Source organism: Cavia porcellus, unplaced genomic scaffold, assembly GCF_034190915.1.
Source record: "Cavia porcellus strain 051 isolate PalLab524CR breed Dunkin Hartley unplaced genomic scaffold, mCavPor4.1 scaffold_5, whole genome shotgun sequence".
In the NCBI taxonomy this organism is placed as follows: Eukaryota; Metazoa; Chordata; class Mammalia; order Rodentia; family Caviidae; genus Cavia; species Cavia porcellus.
Window position 1 is genome coordinate 30,436,457 of NW_026947488.1, and position 20,979 is coordinate 30,457,435.

The 20,979-nt window shown below is 43.5% G+C and overlaps 1 long non-coding RNA gene across 3 annotated transcripts in view; it reads left to right on the forward strand.

Annotated features, from left to right (window-relative positions):
- LOC134476026 (uncharacterized) overlaps window positions 1-20,979 on the forward strand; it is a 104,370-nt gene that overhangs the window by 19,537 nt on the left and 63,854 nt on the right. For 2 of the 3 annotated variants that reach the window (XR_010047438.1, XR_010047440.1), the window contains 2 exons: window positions 7,110-8,570; window positions 19,596-19,673. This is a non-coding gene — a long non-coding RNA (uncharacterized LOC134476026). Of the gene's footprint in view, window positions 1-7,109; window positions 8,571-12,530; window positions 18,226-19,595; window positions 19,674-20,979 lie in introns of those variants that run through there. The other variant, XR_010047439.1, reaches the window with a different exon arrangement.

Sequence of the window (20,979 nt, forward strand, 5' to 3'; positions counted from 1 at the left end):
AGGTGATAATGGTTGTACAACAGTGTGAATCGGCTTAATGTCATCGAGCTGTACAATTAAAAAACAAAGTGGTATATTTTACTTATGCACATTTTATCAGAATAAAAACAATTTTCTCCTTCTGTGGCAGCTAGCTCCAATCTGCCCCTCCTGCAGGTCACATGACCCTGACCTCCACACTGAACAGGGTGCCTTACAGACACTGCAGAAATGACAGAATGTCACTTCTGAGGTGAGGTCAGGAAAAGCAACTAGATTTGTGTCTTGTCTGCTCTCTTGATCACTGGCTATGGGGGAGACAAGTGCCACATCATGAGGACACTCAAGCTTTGGTATTAGCCAGCACCATGTGCACAGTGACCTTGCAGTAGGCCCTCTAGCTGCATCAAGACTGCTGGTGACCACAGCCTCATGGAGACTTCCCTGATCACGGAAAGGCTTTGTGATACAAATGCTTACTATAGTCTTAAGCCATTAGGGTTGGGTTAATCTGTTACACCACATTTGATAACTAATAGCTTAAGACATAATAATTTGCATTGGAATTTATTACATATGAGAACAATTTCTCTCACACTCACACACAAAATTCATTAAATCCCATTAGCTCCTCCGTTAAAACATATGGGGACTCTGAATCCCTCTTGCCACCTCCAAGGGCACTGGTGTTCCCTAGCTACCACCGTATTCATTCACCTGGATCCTTGCCACCTGGGTTCTCACCATGGCCTCCCCCTGGTCTCCTTGCTTTGTCCCTGCTACCCTAGTGGCCCAGACCCTGCCCCACACAGTGACACTGCAATGGATGAGGTTCCCTATGACCTCTGAGAGCTTCAGGGAGGACGCTCCCTTGGGAAACAGGAGTGACCAGCCAGGGGGTCTCCTTTCAATAGGAGACCCTCCAAAGGCGTAGCTTCTCAAGTGGTCAGAGAAGGTGGCATAGGGTGTGTATGGGGCTGGGGTGTGAATGGTGGGGGTGACAGGGGACTTGTCCACACACACACCCGCGTGCCTGTACCACTAACCAGGGCACAGCTGTGGTTCAGAGCAAAACTTTGCCGTAAAAAGCCAGCTCTCCTGCTCTGGCTGTGTGGCTTTGGGCAAATCAGTTACCCTCTCAGTGCCTCCATTTCTTCCTTGGCTCTTAAAAGTACGCATCCTCATACTTCCTTCCGGGTTGTCGGGAGGCTGAACGGAATAGTGGGTGCAGAAGGGCTTAGGATAGTATGAGCCTGTGCAAAAATTACCTGGGGGTGGCACCATTCGCAGTGCAACTGTGAGGGTTCAGCCTGCATGAAAGGCGCTTCTGGCACAGTGCCGGGCTTGGTTGTGCGTCTCCGTAAGCCTCTGGGAATGACCATGTGCGGGACACAGCCAAACCCTGGACCCCTCTTCCGTTCTGAAGGCCCATGTCCCGCCTGCAGGACCCCAGCGGACCTACCCTCCCCGCAACCCAGTTCTTCCCCTTTCTTGCTCCTTGTGCTGCAGCGCCACCTGCTGTTCCAAACGTACATTGCACCCAGCGCCGCCCAAACCGCGCCAGGGCAGAGGAAAGAACGTCCTTGGACTCCGCTGCGCACAGGTTGCTTGCACTTGCACACACCGAGCCAGGTGTCGTTCCCTCTGCTTGGCACAGAAGGAGAGCGAGGCCGCGGAGGTCACTCGGAACATCTGCGAAGCTGGCAAGAAACTGCACACTTTCCTTTCACCTCCACTGCACACATCCTCCGGGGTGCGGACTCCTGGTTCTGCCGCAGCTCCGGGGACCGCGTCCTGCTCTGCCCCGCGGAGCCACTGCCACAAGGAGGACACCCTGCATCCTTGGACGGGGGTCGGGTTGTCCTCCTGGCAGAAGAAAGACTCGGAGTCCCGAGGCTGGGGTCTGGCTCGCCGCCTCCCCACCCCCACCCACGCTCCGAACAACCTGGGGAGACTCTCGCCTGTAGATTCCAGCGCTTGCCGATTGAGATACAGTACGCAGTAGTCATCGTGGGGAGCAGTTCGTAGGGGGGCGTTAGGCTCCAATGTGAGGAGGAAACTATGAAACTAAACAAAATTTCAAGATTCCTAAAAAATTCTTTAAGTCACCTTTCAAGTGCTATTTGGGCATTTTTCTGAATATAGTTATATGCAGTTACGAACACACAGGGCTGAAACGGGCAGAATATGGCGTGATTCTTGTTTTTGCACACTGTAATGTTAGATTCCCATCTCCACAGAGTTTGCGGCTTCTGAACAGGGGCCACAGCCCACAGCCTTCCTCCCAAGGGGCTCCTGTCCAGGTGGAATTCCCCACACTGGGCTCCTCCTCCTGCCTTACCCCTCTTTCCTTCTTGCAGTTACACAGTAAAGTGCTTATCTGTTACTGAGCATTTATTATGTGCCAGGCTCTGTTCTGAGTTCATACTTGCATTAATTCACATAATCCTAGCTATACCCTGAAATAATATGTCCCCTCCTACAGCTGAGTAAACAGAGGCACTAAGAGGTTAAATAACTAGCCCAAGCCCACACAGGCAGGGAGTGGTAGAGTTTGGGATTGAGGCCAGGGAATCCAGGACCAGAATCCATGCTCTTAACGTTTGTGTTGTCCCCCCGAACAGAGGCTCCCCTCGGCCTTGTGCTCTCATCTGTGTGTCTGTGGTCAGCCCACAGCTGGGTCAGGCAGACTGGAACTGGTCTGGGTCACCTTTGCCTGTACAGTTCTGTTCATTCCAGCCAGGTGTGTGCTCAGGATGCTGAGATGCTGAGCAAACACAGGAGGTCCCCTGAGCCTCAGCCTAGACCCCTGAGATGGGGACATGCACCTAACCTGCTGGAGGGAGGCCCAGCAAACTCTTGAGTGTGCACAGAGGCCCCCTGCTCGCTCCTTTCAGCCCTCTGTGGGGTCAGTCTACCCCACGGAGGAGGGAACCACCTCAGGAGAGCTGATCATGTTCATGCTTCCCAACTCTGCATTCAGTGACATTTGTTGTGTCATGTGTTGTATTTCAGTGATGAGAAGAGTGACTAAGACAGATTTTGGTACCATAGAAGTGGGGTGGTTGCTGTGATGCTACCTGACTATGTGGTTCAGAAGATTTTCCAGACCTTGAATACTTACTTTGAGAACCTGTACACAAATAAGATGGGAAACAAGAAATGAGCAGATTCCTTAACACATAAGAATTGCTAAAAGTGAATTAGGAAGATATACAAATTCTAAATAACCTGATATCAGTTAATAAAACTGAAAAAATAATTAAAAGCTTATCAACAAAGAAAAGCCCAGGTCTGATGGGTTCACTGTTGAATTCTACAAAAAATTTAGAGAAGAACTGGTGCCTCTAATGTTGAAACTCTTTATGAAGTGAAACTGAAAGGGAAGCAGTACTTTCAAAATCATCCCTGGAAACAAGCGTTAGCCTGTTACCAAAACCAGGAAAGACCTAACCCAAAACGAAACCTGCAGGCCAATCTCCCTAATGAAACTAGATGCAAAAATACTCAATAACGTACTGGCAAATAGAATGCAGCAAATCATCAAGAAGATTATATACTAAGTAGGATTCATTCCAGGGTTAAAGCAATGGCTTAACATATGCAAACCAATAAATGTAATACATGATCTTAACAGAGCCAAAAACAAAAAAAATCACCATGATCATTTCAATAGATACAGAAAGAGCAACACCAGTTCATGATAAAAGCCCTACAGAGAATTGGAATAGAAGTTCTTTATCTAAATCTGATAAAGATTTACAAACCAACAGTCAACATCATACTACATGGACAAAACCTGAAAGATTTCACTCTAAAATCAGGAACAACACAAGGATGTCTATTGTCACCACTCCTATTCACTATAGTTCTGGAAACAGCCAGAGAAATAAGACAAGACAGAAATAAAACGATTAAGGGTAGGACAGGAAGAAGTTAAATTATCATTATTTGCAGAAAATATGTTAATCTTCATAGAAGACCCCCAAAACTCCACCAAAAGATTTAGAGTTTTTTTTTTTTAAAGACTTAGAGATTTAACAATCAAATTCAGTAGTGTAGGGGCTGGGGATTTAGCTCAGTGGCATAAGCGCCTGCCTTGCAAGCAGGCAATCGTGGGTTCGATCCCCGGTACCGATAAAAAGGAAAAAGAAAAAAAAAAAAAATTCAGTAGTGTAGTTGGATACAAAGTCAACACTCAAAAATCAATAGCATTAATGAACACAACAACTCAGTGAGAGAGAAATTAGAGAAACCACATCCTTCACAATAGCATCAAAAAAAAGGAAATACTTAGGAATCAATCTAACGAAGGAAGTAAAAGGTCTTTACATTGAAAATTAGTTTGCTGAAAAAGGACAGTGAAGAGGATATCAGAAAATGGAAAGATATCTCTTGCTCATCGATAGGAAGAACCAATATAGTGAAAATGACCTTACTCCCAAAATTGTTACACAGATTGAATACAATTCTGCTCAAAATACCAATAACCAATACTCACAAACCTAGAAAAAAAAAAAACATTCCTAACATTCCTAATGTTCTGAAATATTCCTAACATTCCTAAACATTCCTAACATTCTTTTTTTTTTTTGGTCTTTTTCGTTTTTATCGGTACCAGGGATCTAACTCAGGACTGCCTGCTTGCAAGGCAGGCGCTTATGCCGCTGAGCTAAATCCCCAGCCCCCATTCCTAACATTCTTAAACATCCCTAAAATTCATTTGGAACCAGAAGAGACCTACAATAGCAAAAATAATTCTGGGCAACAAAGGCAAGGCAGGATGCACCACAATCCTTGACTTGAAATTGTGCTATAAAGTAGTGAGAGGGCTGGGAATTTAGCTCAGCGGCATAAGCACCTGCTTTGCAAGCGCACACAGTCGTGAGTTCAATTCCCAGTACCGATTAAAAAAAAAAAGTAGTGAGATAAAATTAGCATGATATTGGCAAAAACCAACCAACTAAACAAACAACAATAAGAAAAAAGACAAACAGACCTGAGGATCAGTGGAACAGATTAGAGGAACAGACACCTTATCTTTGACAAAGAAGCCAAACATGTTCACTGGAAGAAAGCCTCCTTAATAAGTGATGCTGGAAAAACTGGCTTACCACATGCTGAAGACTAAAACTAGAATCATATCTATCACCATGCATTAAACTAAAATCAAAGTGGAGCAAATATATAAATATTAAAACTGAAACACTAAACCTACTGGAAGAGAAAGCAGGTAGAAATCTTGAAGACATAGGTGTAGATAAAGAGTTCATGAACGAAGCACACACTGAATGCGAAATTCTCCAAAGAATCAACAATTGGGATCTCTTCTTATTAAAAATCTCTTGCACATCAAAAGAATTCACCAACAAAGTGAAAAGATAACCTATAGAATGGGAAAACATTTTAACCACTTGTCCCTCAGACAAAAGACTTCTATCTAGAACATATAAAGAACTGAAAAAAATTGAGCTCCCCAAATTCAAAGATCCAATCCAAAAATGGGCATCTGAGATGAATACACAAGTTGCAGATGAAGAAGTACAAATGGAAACTAAATATACAAAAAGGGGTGGGGTGGGGTTTAGCTCAGTGGCATGAGACCCTGCTTGGCAAACTCAAGGTTGTGAGTTCAATCCCCGGTACCAAACAACATAAAAAAACCTCCCCAAACAAACAAGCAAACAAACAAATACACAAACAATATTCAACATCATTGGTCATTCAAGGGATGCAAATTAAAACAACACTGAGATTTGATCTCACTCCAGAAAGAGTGGCTATTATCAAGAAATTGATACTAAATGCTGGTGCAGTTGTAGGGGAAAAAGGGACCCTTCTCCACGGTTGGTGGGAGTGCAGACTGGTGCCAACACTGTGGAAATCAGTATGGAGATTCCTAAAAAAACCCCTAGAATTAGAGGTCCCATTCAATATAACAATTCCTGTTCTGAGTCTTCCTGGAAGAATTAAAAACATTATACCGGGGCTGGGGATTTAGCTCAGCGGCATAAGCGCCTGCCTTGCAAGCAGGCTGTCGTGAGTTCGATCCCTGGTACCGATAAAAACGAAAAAGACCAAAAAAAAAAAAAAAAAAAAAAAAACCACATTATACCATAGCAAGATATGTGCACCCGTGTTTATAGCAGCGCGGTTCGTAATAACTAAATCTTTGAAACAACCCAGATGCCCATCAATATTGTGTTGTCTCCCTGGTAGGAGAAACTGAAAGAGTAAACAAGGTCTAAAATATACAATAGGTTTTGTTAAATGGGAAACAGTTGCTCAAAAGGGAAAAGAAACTAGAATGAGGGAAAGGGGAAAGGAAGGAAGGGAAAAAGGAAAAAAATTCAAATTAGTTATGCTACTAGTGTCTCTTAGTTCATTGAAAAGGAAGGCGTGTGCTAATATTGACTGGAGAATATTTTATTTTAAAGAGAAAAAAGAAAAAACAGAAAAATCAAGAAGCGAACAAAGCAACAACAACAACAAAAGCAAAATGACAACAACAACAACAAAAACCATCAATAGCTATATAGAGATCCAAAACCAGATGATAGGAATTTAACAACGGTTGCTTTACTGCATATTGTTATCTTCAAAATAGTTGCTCAGATTACCAGACACAGGAATAAAACAAAACATTAGAATGGAACAAAACATTGTAATCAAAAATATGATAGCAGGAAATCCCCCACAGATGCTATAATGCATACTGTTATCTTCCAAATAGATGCTCAGACTACCAGCTTTAGGCCTGCAAAGTCAATCAAACAATACAAGCACTAAATTATTGTTGTTATTATTATTATTTAATTCAGTTGCTATCATCCAGGTTCCTGTGAATCAGGCAGTTGCTTACAGGAGGTGGGAGCTTGCTCTTCTTGTCTCCCAGCCCACGCACTGGCTAGATCACAGAAAGGCATGGTTTGGCTACTTGATCCTCTTCCCATTCTCCGTGGCCACCTGATTGGAGAATTTTTATGCCTTTAATTTATACTTCGAGTAACTACTTTAAAGATAACAATATGCAATGTATCAACTATTGTTAGTCTCCTATTATTTGTTATGAAAAATATTGTTCTATTTTTTTCATAAAATTAAAAAAATATTTTGCAATTGGTTTTCAGGAGGAATTTGGATGCTGGTTGGAAGAAGCAGCCACAGAATGCTATCAGTCAAGCTTAATGGAACATTCTGGTCAGAGCTTGGAGAACCTCAATGCTGATAGTAATATAGCCAGAATAGACCAGACTTAAGAGTTTTCAGTTGGGAAGATGGACTCCACTGAAGGTTGGATTCCAGGTCATGTGTGTTATGCTCTGGGAGAAAACCTCTGTACATTTTACTTAGGTCTTAGGTCTTGCAGGAGACAGATGAAGAATGATGGATTTTTCAATCTGGTGGAAGAAATTTCAAGGTAGACCAAATTTCAGGCTGTGATGTGGGTACTGCTGGAGATTCCTGGCCAGATTTATACTGAAAATCAAGAGCAAAGGGTACAGCTGAATGATTTGAAAGGTTTTTAGCTCAGTCAGAAAGGAAGCAACAGTAAAATTGGGGCCTGCGAAGATGGAGCAGAGGAAAGTTTGGTTGCTAAAAGACGCATTAAAAAGAAGCCAAGCACTTTGTATTGGCCGCTAGAAACGATACCTTGAGGGTGTGAGAGGAATCTGAAAGCCTGACCTTCTCAGACTGGGCAGTGCAAAAGTGAAAGACTTTGCTTTGAAAGAAAGCCCCAGGGCACTCTGATGAGAGAGGCCAATTTGAATTGGCTTCCTGGGATTCCTTTCACAGAGCTCAGCCATCCAGGCACTTAAAGACCTTTGAGGCTGTGATTCAAGGAGCCCTGGGCTGAGCAAGTGGCAGCCCTTGGTGTCATTCACTTGACGCTGGTTTTACAGACATGTGACATTCAAGAGTTGGAGAGTCAGGGAGCCTTACCGAGCTTTCAGAAGAGGGTCCAGGAGGCCAGCAAGGTGCCCCTGAGAGGGCAAGGTGTGAAGCTGTGAGAGTGGATCCAGAAGTATTGTGGAGACCCCAGAAAGCTCAAGAAGCCAGGAATGAGGCTCATCTGAGAAGAGTTGCTAGGACTGAGCAAATCCAGGCCAAGAGAGAAGCTGTAGAGGCTGCCGGCACCAGCAGTGCTACACGGGTGGAGCCATCCAAGCCATTTGGATTGCACATCAAGCAATAGCTCACCCTGGAGGCCGGGCATGGAAGCACAGGATTTAATGCTTGGTTTGCTGAGTTTTGGTCCAATTATAGTCTCTGTGGTGGATTAACTAAGAATCAATGCATAACGCCCAACTGAGCTGAATCAATGTAGTTCTTGAGTAGAAGACCTGCCTGAGGATTGTTGCCAATAGCATTAAAGGGAGGCTTGTAAAAACATCACTATGTGCCTTAATCTACTTTCTTCACTGGATTTGGCATTGTATCACTCCTAGCTCTTTCCCAGAGTCAAAATGAACATGAAAGGCAAACACTTTGAATCAACTCAGAATATCAAGGCAGTCCCAACACTGCAACTAAACATACTTATGAAAAGGACTTTCAAAAATGCTTCAGAAGGTGGCAAGAATGACAGGGTAAGCGTGCTCAAAGAGAGCGGAGTATTTAGAAGGGGACTAATGATAGAGTGTGTTTTAAAGAAAATTTAAGCATTCTGTATTTTTAATCACACTTTATACATGAATCATTAGTAGATATTAAGTATGCCTGTGAATAAGAGAAAATTCCAAATAACAGTGGTTTAAGCAAAAGAGACATTGATTTCTTTCTCATCCTAATGATCTACAGGTGCAGTCTAGAGCTGGTACTGCAGTCCAGCTTTCTTCAGGGACCCAAACTCCTTTGACTTTATTTTTTCCATCATCCTCTGGCCTGGTTTCCACCTTATAGTCCGAATGACTGCTCCAACCATCACACACACATTCCACCTAGTAGGAAAGACAAGGGGTGACAAAGGGCATGACTGTCATGGTTGCATGCCTGCATCTAGGTGCAAGGGAAGCTGGGAAATGTAGTCTTGTTTGGGTACCAGTGTGCCCAGGTAATAGCACAGTGAGACAGTCTGGGCAGCTCACGTGTGTTGATGCTCTCTCCCGCTCTTCTCAGTTTGGCAGGTAGTGTGCCTTGGCCTGGGGGGCAACTGCACAGGCTGCATCATCTGCTCAGAGGAGAATGCTTGCTCCATCTGCCAGTAGAGGCTCATCCTGCTCATTCACTGTGAGGGGATCTGCCAGTGTGGCAAGTGTGTGTGTGACTGTCTTCTCAGCTTCAGCATCCATGGCCAGGAGGTCAACAGGTGCAGTAGGTGGCCTCTACCCCTGTCCTGTTGAGGGGAGGCAGGAAGACACTTGGGCCCGGACTTGATACTAGCTCAGCTCCAGACTGGCAGTCAGTTTCCTCTGTGCCTTCATCAGCACTAACAGCAGGGAACCTTGACTTCCAGCTTGCTCTGTGGCCTCAGGCATGTTACACATCTTCTCTGGACCCAGCTCAGCAGAGTGTCTAACTCCTATTTTTGCTGTGACCCGGGACAAGCCATTATCATGTCTGAGCCTTACTGGGAAAACAGCCAGGGGAGCCACACCTCTAGTCCAGATTTGCTGTGTGCTTTAAAGCTACTCACTTGCCCTTTCTGAGCACAGCTAAAATGAGAAAAGATTTCCTACATGGAGCTCACTTTGACCTTGATTAAGTCTGCAATTCAGAGGAGGTTCTGCACCCAAACCCTCATACAGAGCCTGTGGCAGCCCAGAACCCTACCTCAGGCAGACCCAGGGCCCCTCCTGGGCAAGGTCCCTCACCAGGCCGCATTCTTGCTCTGTTGCAGAAGGCAGCACGCACATGCACAATGCACACGACAGCTGCTCCAGCTAGGACTGCTGCATCCACTTCTGCAAGCGACAATTCTTTCTGCACAAGGGGTAGCATCTACCCACTTGCTCACCAGGCACCTTGACCCAGTAGAGCACCCAGGGTGAGTGAAGACTCCTCCCCTGCTTGGAGCAGGGTTTAGTGACAGGTGTTGGAAGACAGGGACACATCACACTAGTGATGGCAGGTCCAGTGTCACCAAGTCTCCTTCACTGGAGACCTGCACAGAGTCATCCTTGCTGGAACTGACCCAGTCACTGTGATGGTGACAGCTATCGCTAAAGTTGCATCCATGTGATTACCAAAGAGGCAGAAGGAGAGCAATGATTTTGCAATCCAGGATCAAGCCAGGAGTGGTGGTGCAAGCTTATTATCCCAGCACTCTTGGATTGAGACAAGGGGATTGCAAGTTCAAGCCCAGAATGGGCAACTTAGTGACTTGATGAGATCCTGTCTCACAAAAACAAAGCAAAACAAAACAAAACAACAAAATACAAAAAAAAAAAAACTATAAAAAAGATTGTGTATATAGATCAGTGTAAAGGCCTTGAAGAGATCAATCCATACTACTGAAAAAAAAGGTCTAGGATGAAATTCTAGCTCCAAAATCTATTCATTAGTGATTTCTGTAACTTAATTTTCTGAAAGTATTGAAAGTCATGAGTGAACACAGACCCTATCCATGGAGAAGGGTTGTTGTAGGATTAAATGCATCTTTGTACTTTAAAGTACTCTGTTCAGCAACTGACACATAGCAAATGCTCAGTGCCTGTTAGGTGTTGCTATCTCTGTCTCACTGTAGCAGAAAATGCCCCCCACCCTCACCAGTATACTTCAGTTTCTGTTAGTTGCCCAGGTAACCTCCAGTTTACTTAAATTTCTGTTACATTTTCTGTTACTTGTGTGTCTGTTACTTATGTGTCTCAGAAACAGCCCATCATTATGATGGTTACTATGATGTACATTGTAAGAACCAATCAAAAACTGATAAATACTCTGCTTCTTGTTTGCAAACTCCATAAAAACCTCCCTCCCTTGTCATAATGTGACACCCAGCAATAGTATTATTCTTTGTTCAGAGTGATATTAGACTGCTTGGGTTTGTTCAGTCTCAACATAATTGAAGATACGGATAACTTCATGTATGTTTAAGTGTATAGGACTCATAATCATATTTCTAAGTTTTTGTTGGATAGTTGAACAGAACTGGTTGCAGTCTCACTGTTTGAATCCCCACTTTATATGTTTCACTTTAGTATCTTGAATAACTATTTGTAAGAGGACAATCTGTAATCATCAACTAGTTGTTTCTTACTGTTTATTTTTTTCTTTGAAAGTATGAATTATTTCTACCCATTTTCTGTTTTGTTTAGTCTTTAAATAAAATAAAAAAGACACTACAGTACCCAGCTGATTCCGTAGTGTCATGATGTGAAATCCAGCAATACTATTATTCTTTGTTCAGAATGATTTTAGCCTGCTTTAGTTTGTTTGATCTCAGCATAAATGAAGATATGGATAACTGCATGTATGTCTAAGTGTATATGATTGACAACCATATTACTAAGTTTTTGCTGGATAGTTGAACAGAACTGTTTGCAGTCTCGCTGTTTGAATTCCCACTTTATATGTTCCACTTTTGTACCTTGAACAATTATTTGTAAAAGGATAGTATGTAAACATTAGTGATTTCTTACTGTTTATTTTTTCTCTGAATGTATTATTTCTACCCATTTTCTGTTTTGTTTAGTCTTTCTTTAAATAAAATTTTAAAAAAATTAAAAAAACCCCTCCATCCCTGAGCCTTCAAGGCCTGACATTTTTATGAAGATTTATTCCTTGTCAGTGCTTGTCAATGTTAAGTAAATCTGCCTTCAAATCCTACGTGGCATTTCAGTTTCTGTTTACCATTGCATCTTGCATAGTGGCTGGGAAAACTGACCATGCTGACCTCTTTGGTCACTGGTTGTGGTCCTTGCAGATGGAGCAGGGACCTCTCCAGGTCCTGATGGGAAGGTACACCTTCAAGATTTCACAAGTCCCTTTGAAGGTCTAGAGGAAGATTCTTAGCTCCCTGTTCAAGCAGCTCACATTAGAACCAAAAGAGAAGAGTACATGGTCTGCTTACCTACCTGCCTGCCAGGTTCCAGTGAGACCTCTGGCACCAGCTTTAATCTGTGCCTGCTCAGTTCAAGAAGGAGAGCTTGATCTCCTCTTGTTAGTTAGGCCTCCCTGTGGTTTGGGGAAGGGAACACTTTAACCTCTGAGTGCCTGTTGAATGATTGCATAAGTTTTTGTAATGGGTGGTGAAAGCAAAGGATCATTCCTTCAGTGCTCCACATTGAGGAGGAGGAATTCTCCAAACTACAGAGCTTGATTGGGCCCCAACCTGTTGTTCTATAGACACATATGATAAGGCAAAATGGAGAAACTACCCACACTTCTCCATAGTGCAAAGGGTCCCAATGTTGCCATGAGGCAAATGACCAGGCAGGCATCTGAATGGCCTCTCTCTTTGAGGGGCACCCACCTTTTATCTGTTGTGCCATCATTCAAAGATACCTAACACACATGTAGGGAGTCAGAAATGGGATCTAATTAGTCAAAATCCACAGACTTTGATTGAAGCCCAAGAATTTTAAAAAGAACTTTTCTGGTGTTTACAGGCTTAAAATAAAATCAAACTGCTGCTCCCTGAGCCTGAACAAGACCTGAGAATTCTACCTTGGAAGATGCCACTGAAGCTCTCACTGGGCCAGCTCTTCAACCAGCAAAAAGAAACAAAGTAACCCAGTAAAGTGCTTCTCAAAGTCATCAAAGAGAGAGCAAAAAAGTCCAAAAATATGTCAAAAGTTATCACTGTTTCCCAGAAGCCTGATGAAGCCCTTATGTGAGTTATAAATACTGTGGACTCTGAAAAATAAATGCCCCTTCAGATTAAAGGATAAGGACTCTCAAAAGTTTCAGCCTATGTTAAACAACATCCCTTTTGGTAGTTTGACAGATTCAGATAGGCCAGACTTGGTTCCCTTCTTCTGTTGGGCCCTTAGGAGCACACAGTCCATGTCTGTATTTGGGGGCAATTTATGACTTTCATCATACACAATGGGACAGAACTTTGTAATTGTTTAAGGTCCCCTCTGTACAAAAAAGATTACCATCACCAGAGCAACTGGGACTCTCGATTCTTGTCCCTTCTGCCAGGGACAAACTTATGCATGGGAAGATATTTCAGCAAACATGAATTCCTGTTACAAAATCAGTCAGCCTCCCTCATTTAACCCTGTGCTTTCCTAACTGTTCCTCAAGAGGAAGAATGATACCTGCATCAGCCTAAGACAGATAATCACAATCCTGAAATTCTGAAAACTCTCCTCTCAGAGACAGGGGCCAAAGTTTTACCTCTGGGCCTGGCCATCAACCATGCTGCCATAGTGAATGTTATGGAAAGTACAAACAGAGATCCAGCCACACATCAACTGCCTAAAGCAGTTTTGGATCCTGATAGACTGTCAACCCCATTGGAATAATCTCCTCTTTGTGAAGAAGCTTTGTGAAGAAGCTCAAGGTGGTCAGTGCAAAATCAACAACATAGCCACCACCTTGCGCTCTGTGTTTCCCAACCCATACACCCTTCTTGGACTCCAGATGCCACCTAGTTCACATGTCTAGATTTAAAAGATGGCTCTGCTTGCGGGTTACTCCCATAAGCCAGTCCCTTTGCCTTTCACTGGACAGATCCTGAGGAAGGATCAAAAGGGCCAGCTTACTTGGACTCATTTGCCACAAGAGTTTGGGAACTCTTCCACTATTTTTGGGGAGGTTCTGGGAACAGATTTGGCTACTGTGAGATGTATGCTTCTCTGTTTCTTTCAGCTTCATCATGGTCTCCCAAGCAAACAGTATCCCATGCCATGACACACTTGACTAGGAATTCAACCACATATTCAGAAGTGTCAGAATCATGGGATGCTCATAGACTGTCAAATTGCTGAAATGCATCTCTCCTGCCTGAAAAGTTCAGGCTTTTTGAGCTTTTAGGATTTGTAAGTTTCAGGCTTTCTGAGCTATCAGTGTCACTGTGTTTGCTCTCCATCCTGCAATCTCAAACGTGTATACTTTTCTCGGTCTTCTGCCTCCTACAGCCTACTGATACACCTTCCTGGACCTAATGAATGCCTTCTTTTACCTTCGGTTGGCTCCTGCCAGTGCCTTTTCACCTTTAAGTGAGAAGACTCAAATTCTGAACTCAAAGGTTGACTGACCTGAGCTCAACTTCCCAGAGGTTCAAAAACTTGTTTACCTTGCTAGTTTCCCAGTAAAAAATATCACTTCACTTTTGATTAATGACACCCCAGTTGCCTTCTAGAAAGACACAGAAACTCTGCTGCAATATCCAGCAGAAACTTGCTACAGGATATCCTGGGAAAAGATACAAATCTGCAAACAAAAAATAAAAGGCCCTCTCTACAGCCCCAATCTTGGAAATTCCAGATGTAACTAGAATTCAACTTATTTGCTGATAAATGATGACATGTGGCTTCAAAGATACTTGCTCAGATGTCATACCCTGGGATATACCTGTACAACTACTTGGATCTAATCACTAAGGGCTACCCCCTATGCCTCTGTGTTCTAATGCTACCATTTTCCTTTAAAAAAACCTGAGAAGCTCATCTTAGATTGAGAATGTCTAGGTGCCACATGCCAAACAGGATCTCCTGAATAACAGTGGCTTCAATAGCCAAGTCATTCAGTACCAAGGACTCTTATGACCTGCCCACAAACCTGAGCCCACCAGACTATGACTGCCTGACACTAACTGATGAATTGTTTTTGATCCAACCAGACTTAAAATGAACTCCCTGATAGATGCTGAGTACAGCCTGTTTACAATGGCCAAAGGTAGAAGAAGACACAGAGTTCAAAAAGCTATACTGTAGTGACCTTGAACAAAGTTGTTTTAGTTAAAGCTCTCTCATAAGGATGGTCTGCACAACAAACCCTGAAAATGAAAGGGCCTACTACTTCCTGCTGCTGTCTGGAAACCTGCCCAAACAATAAACCATCCTGAGTCACAAAGAAATAAGGCTTGACATCCAATGCCTGGCCAGCATCTGCTCCACTGTCTGCCAATGATACCAAACCTGTGGTCAAAGCAATCTAGTTCAGAGTCTAAAGCTCCCTCTGGGGATCTAATTGACTGAAACATCACCCTTTAAAAACACTAAAGTAAAGCTTTATGAGGACTACAATTATCTATTGGTGCTTATATGCATCTACTCAGGCTGGCTCAAGATATTCCCTACCCACACTGAGAAGACAACAGAAATTTGCAAAGTCTGCTGTAAAAATCACCCCTAGCCTACCCTTGACCACTGGAAGCGACAGCAGGCCTTCATTTGTAGCAGAGATAACTCGAAACTGGCAGAGCTATACGACATTGTTATGGTTGATATATCGGGTCATCTTGAGGAGTCTAAAAGCTGTACGACATTATTATGGTTGATATATTGGGTCATCTTGAGAAGTCTAAAAGCTGAACTAAATATCTCAGCAGTTCTACATCCTGGGTTGTAGAGGACGTACCTTTACTACTCCAGGATGTTGTTTATTATTTCAATATGAGAAGTTTAGAAGTTTAGCTGACTTAGCAGCGGACCAGGGCTCTCACTTTGTAAACATTTTGAGCCTCTGAAAGAGGAGGGCAAGGAGAGGATGTGAGCACTACGCCCGCTGTGTGTGTGTGTGTGTGTGTGTGTGTGTGTGTGTGTGTGTGTGTATGTGTGTGTGTGTGTGTGTGTGTGTGTGTGTGTGTGTGTAGCCTGATTACAATATAAGGGAGGAAAACAAGCTTGCTCTTCCCTCTTTTACTCTTGCTATTTTTGTTGCCTTGAAGTGTTGCCCTGTGTCATGCCACTCTACCTTGGAGCCAGATGCTTATAGACTAAAACCTCTACAAACTGTGAATTAAACACACCTTTCCATGCTTAATTTTGGATGCTGGGTATTTTGTTTCAGCAATTAAAGAAAGAAAAGTAACTAAGATAGAATATGGTACCAAGAATGGGGTCATGGCTGTGACTATACTTGACTATGTGGTTCTCAAGCCTTTGCGATTGGCTTGTGGGAAACATTTAAAAAGGTTCAGAGACGTTGCCTAAAAGAGTAGTGCTGAAATACTGTTTTGTATGTAAAATTATGGTTAGAGCTCAAAATACCAGAGGGCTGATAAAAATCCTGCTGGTAAGACCAGGTTCAGGAGGTTTCTGATGGGAAAAAAAAGACTACCTTGACTGTTAGAGTCCGATGCTGTATGTCTACATTTTGTTCATGTGCAGAGACTTTGGTTGAGACTGTGAGTAAGGATGGTGGACTAATTAATCTGACAAAAATTTCCAGTCAGTTAAATGTAAGGCTGTGGCATGACTATTGTTGGGGGCCTTTAACCAGATCTATGTTAAAAGTCAAATACAAGGAGCACAGCAGGACAATTTAAAATGTGAGTTTGGCCAGACAAAAAAGCTCCAATAGAGCTATAGATTACAAAGATAGAGCTGAGGAGATCTCCATAGCTAAAAAAAACAAAACAAAACACAGCAAAACCCCCTAGAAATATAAAAAAGATGGCCTGAGGGCATCACAGAAAGCAGCCAATCTTTACCCTTTGCAGCCTCAAAACTGCAAAAGTGAAAGACTTTGCTTTAAAAAACTCACAGGGCACAATGTTTCAAAGTGGTAGTAGCACAAAAAATTTGTTTCTCAAAAATTAGCTTCAGAAATCCAGCACTTGACCCCTATAGCCAAGAGACAGAAAAGCCTGGTTACTGTTTCAGCTGACAGCAGACCTTTACATCATCCACATGGTGCTGGTTTTAGGTACATACAACAGAGAACAGTTGTGGGGTTAAAAAGGCTTCCATTCCAATTTCAGGAGGCTAGGGGCCAGGCAGTGTAGCCTTGAGAGGGCAATGTATAAAACTGTGAAGGTAAGGTCAAAGATACTGTGAAAAACCCAAAAGTTGAAAAAACCAAGCATATAGATCATCTAAAAATATCTACAAAGGAAAAACAGAGTGGGTCTAGGATAAAAGCTGTGAGAGTTAGAACCACCAAAAATGCCATAGCAAAAGAGCCATGCAAGCTCTTTAGAACTGATAACTTGTCACAGACTGTCTTAAATCCTACACAGGAAACTATAACACTTAATGTTTGACTTGCTGGATTTTAGACTTGCTTTAGTCCCGACCCTTTTTTCCTCCTATTTATAACTTTTTGAATAAAAATGTTTATCTTGTGCAATTAAATTTTTAAAAAGTGTTTAATTTTGTTTTTATTTATGTAAGGGCTTGAAGCTAAGAGTTTGTCTTACATCTTGAAAAAATTGAGACAGACTTCAGCAATACCAAAACTGCTATATCCTTGGCAACTGTTAGAGAAGAGACTAAAGGGATATACACAAAGGCAAGAGTCTTGGGTGGGATAGACATAAAATGTTGGTTCTAAAATAATACAATGATGACAGACTTACTACTTGTTGTGGTGGATTGACAGCTGATGGTCAACTTAACAATCAGATGAACCGAATCAGTGTGGTGCTGAGTGTGGGTGGCCCACTAGAGGATTGTTGCCAACATAACAAGGAGAACTGGAGAGGAAGTAGTGTTGTTGGTTGTCTGTGGTGTTGTTGGTTCTCCTGGTGCCATTGGTTTTCCTGGAGGAGCTTGTGGAGCTTCTTTCCTGATAAGAACTTGGGTGTTCTCATCAATAGTGGAGTTTGGGACCTGGTTATCACTGAGAATAGCTGTGGTTCACTTTGGGGGAGCTCTGGTCCTTACTTGAGCATTGCTTCTGGCTCTCCAGGAAAAACTGCCATGCCAGCTCCCTGATCTGAAGTCAGCTGTTCTTATCATCAGAGGAACTCAGGACCTCTTTATCACTGAGGATGGCTGTGGTACTTTTCAGGGGAGCCCTGGTCCTTACTTTGAGTATCACTTCCTGCCTCCAGTGCAGAACCCTCAACCTACTGGGACAGATCCTTTATCTTGCTGGTACAGAACTTCTGGCTTTCACTTTTGGGCCTTCCCAATGCAGATCCATGGAACAGACTTGCATGAGACATTGTCATGGGCTCTAGGTCTTCAATTGGGCTCATTCAGGATGTTGCTGTGGGATCCAGACCCTTGGTTGGAATTTTTTGGGTCTGTAGTGTGTGGATAGATTTCTTGCACTTTTTGTGTTTGACTCTTTGGGTGACTATTATAAAACAATACTATAAATTATGTGTCCTATATTAAATTGTTTTCACAAACTCTGACTACAACACTGGTTTTTAAGAATTGTCAAACCTATGCTACAATGTTCAAGGTATAAAATGATTTAAATAAACTTGTCTTTATATCTAAAAACTGGCTTAAATAAATGTGTTTGGTTGCTAAGTGGACAAGGGGTGGATTGTTATGGTCGATACATTGTGCCAGTTTCAGAAGTCTAAAAGCTTAACTAAGTAACTCAGCAGTTCTACATCCTTGGTTGTAAAGGACATACTCATATCACTCTAGAGTGTTGTTCATTGTGTCAACTTAAGAAATTTAGAAGTTTAACTAAAAGGCTCAGCAAGGGACCAGAGCCCTCTGTGTAAAAGTCCTGAGCCTCTGCAAGAGGAGGGCAAGGAGATGATGCAGATGTTACTCTTGCCTGGGGGAGGGGTAGCCTGCTTACAATATAAGGGAAAAAAAAGAAAGCTTGCTCTTCCCTCTTTTGCTCTTGCTGCTTTTGTATCTTCTGCTGCCTTGAACAGTTGCTCCTGTGCCATGTCACCCTCTCTTGGGGCCAGCTGACTGAAGACTAAAACCTCCAAAAACTGTGAGCTAAATAAACCTTTTCTCCCTTAATTTTGGATACCAAGTATTTTGTCTCAGCAACAAGAGAAGAGCAACTAAGACAAACATATCATCTACAGAGCTCTGAGAGAGTTAAACAAATAAAAACAATCTTACAGGAACAGCTTATAATCAGCTCCATAAAATTTAGCCAAAAGACCAGCTATACCTGTGGAAATCCCTGAACACATATACAACCCAGGTGTGTGTTAACTATCTCTAGAGCTCTTAAAGTTTAAAAAAATTAGCCTTAGATCCCCCAGAGTTAAAAGAGCTCATCCAGACAACTGCTGGAGAATTTGTCTAGACTAGGCAGCTTCTCTGAAGCTCACTCTGAAAAGATATGCATTCAAAGCCCTGCTCTGGTTATTCTGGTTGCTGCCCAGTTCATGCATAACTGAAGCCCAAGGACACCATTCACAGGATTTTCCGTACTTCCACACATTACTGCCCTTGGAGTTTTGTGCCTTTTTAGGCTGCTTACCTCAGCCCTTGCTTCCATTTCAGCTTGTGTATGCACTTGTTGCTCCCTGCACTCCTGCTAGCCGTGGTTTTTCCTTAGCTCTATGGATGGTTACCCCACATTAACAGAAAACAACTGGCAACCCCACTTTTTGGCTTGTGCTCCTGAATCCACAGGCCTCTCCCCCAGAGGTCAAAGCCAGGCACCTCCTCAGTTTCTGCTCCACACTCAACTCCACGACTCTGCTGTGGCCATGCCCAGACCTGGTGACATTTGGACCCTTCTCTCCCTCACCCTCTGTGTAACCTAGTCTGGTCCCTCAGTCACTCAAGTATTATTCACTAGACCACCTGCTCTGACCAGGGCCTCTTTGTGTTTTTTTTCAGATCTGAAGATTAAATGCAGGACCTGTACACCCAGTCCTTTGAACTCAGACCTTTTTGAATTTTTGAATCAGAGTCGTGGTAAGTCACTAAATGGGCCAGGCTTGGCCCAAAGTTGAGATTTTCCTGTTTTAGATTCTCAGCGTCCTGGATTATAGGCATGCACCACCACACCCACCAGGCCCTGTCCTCAGCACTGGGATGTGTTTTTGAGCAGAAGGCAGAGCCTCTGCCCTCACAGAGTGATATTTCAATGGGCGGTTAGGAGACATGAGAATGAATGCACGATGTACCAACTGACAGAGAGAACCTGTGGCATGAAACAGAAGCAGCCTGAAGCTCCCAAGCCCGCCTTGCCCCCACTGCCCACCTGTGACCCTTTACTGGATTAAGGCCAAAGCCTCTGACTGCCTCCCTACCTCACCTCTTGCTCTGCACCCATGCTCTATCCCAAAGCCAGCTTATTCTAGAATGCTAGGGTGGCTCTCTGCTCAAGGCCCTTTTTGGCTCCTGCTGTCACTGAGCAGAGCCTGCCCAGGCATAGGCAATCTGCCCCCCTTTGCTGACCTCTCCGCATCATCTTCCTTTTCCTGTCTGAGCTCCACTGCTGCTTACTCACTCCAGGAGGGTGTTCTGGGCCACGTGGTCCTGGAAACTTTTCTGGGTGGCTCTTTCTGCCTGCAGACCTCCATCCTTTAGCCTATCCTCATCTCATGAGTCCCCCCCCTTCAGGAAGCCTTCCTGGTTCCCCACATTGTGTTTCCTGCCTCCTCTGGGCACCCCCAGCTGCACTGGCAGCCACTGCCGCAGCCTGCCATGTGGGTGCAGAGTCAGGAGGTAGGGCTGGTCCAGCTGCTCTTTGGCAGCTCCTCTGCTCTCTTCAGGCTTCATGGGACCTTGAAGTCTTTGTGTGCCCCTTTGCAAGCCCTGTGCCTATTCCAGGCTGCAGTGTGCTGCTCTGTGGATGAGGGCTTTCTCAGTCACTTGTATCCCTGTGTCTGCTTCTCAGGGGCTCCTAGATGAATCAAATGTAATATACATAAAATATATATTTACATACATATGGGACAACTTATCTCTGCTAAGAATTGCAAGCCTTTGATTTCACCTTTCCTCAGCAGCATTGGGTAGTTTATGCCTTTTGTGGTTGTTCAAGGCACAGGATCAAGTTTAAGTGAGTGTGACTTGTTAAACATGAAAAACAGTTTCTGCACAATGATGCTGTGAAATAGTTGAGGAGATGGAGGCCCAGGGAGCTTGGTATCTTGCCCAAAGGTCACACAGCCAGGGAGGGGTGAACCTGTCAGTGTGCAAAGAGGAATCTAAAGTCATGGTTAAGGCTGACAGACCTGGAGCTGGGTCACCTGGACACATAGCTAGGACATGG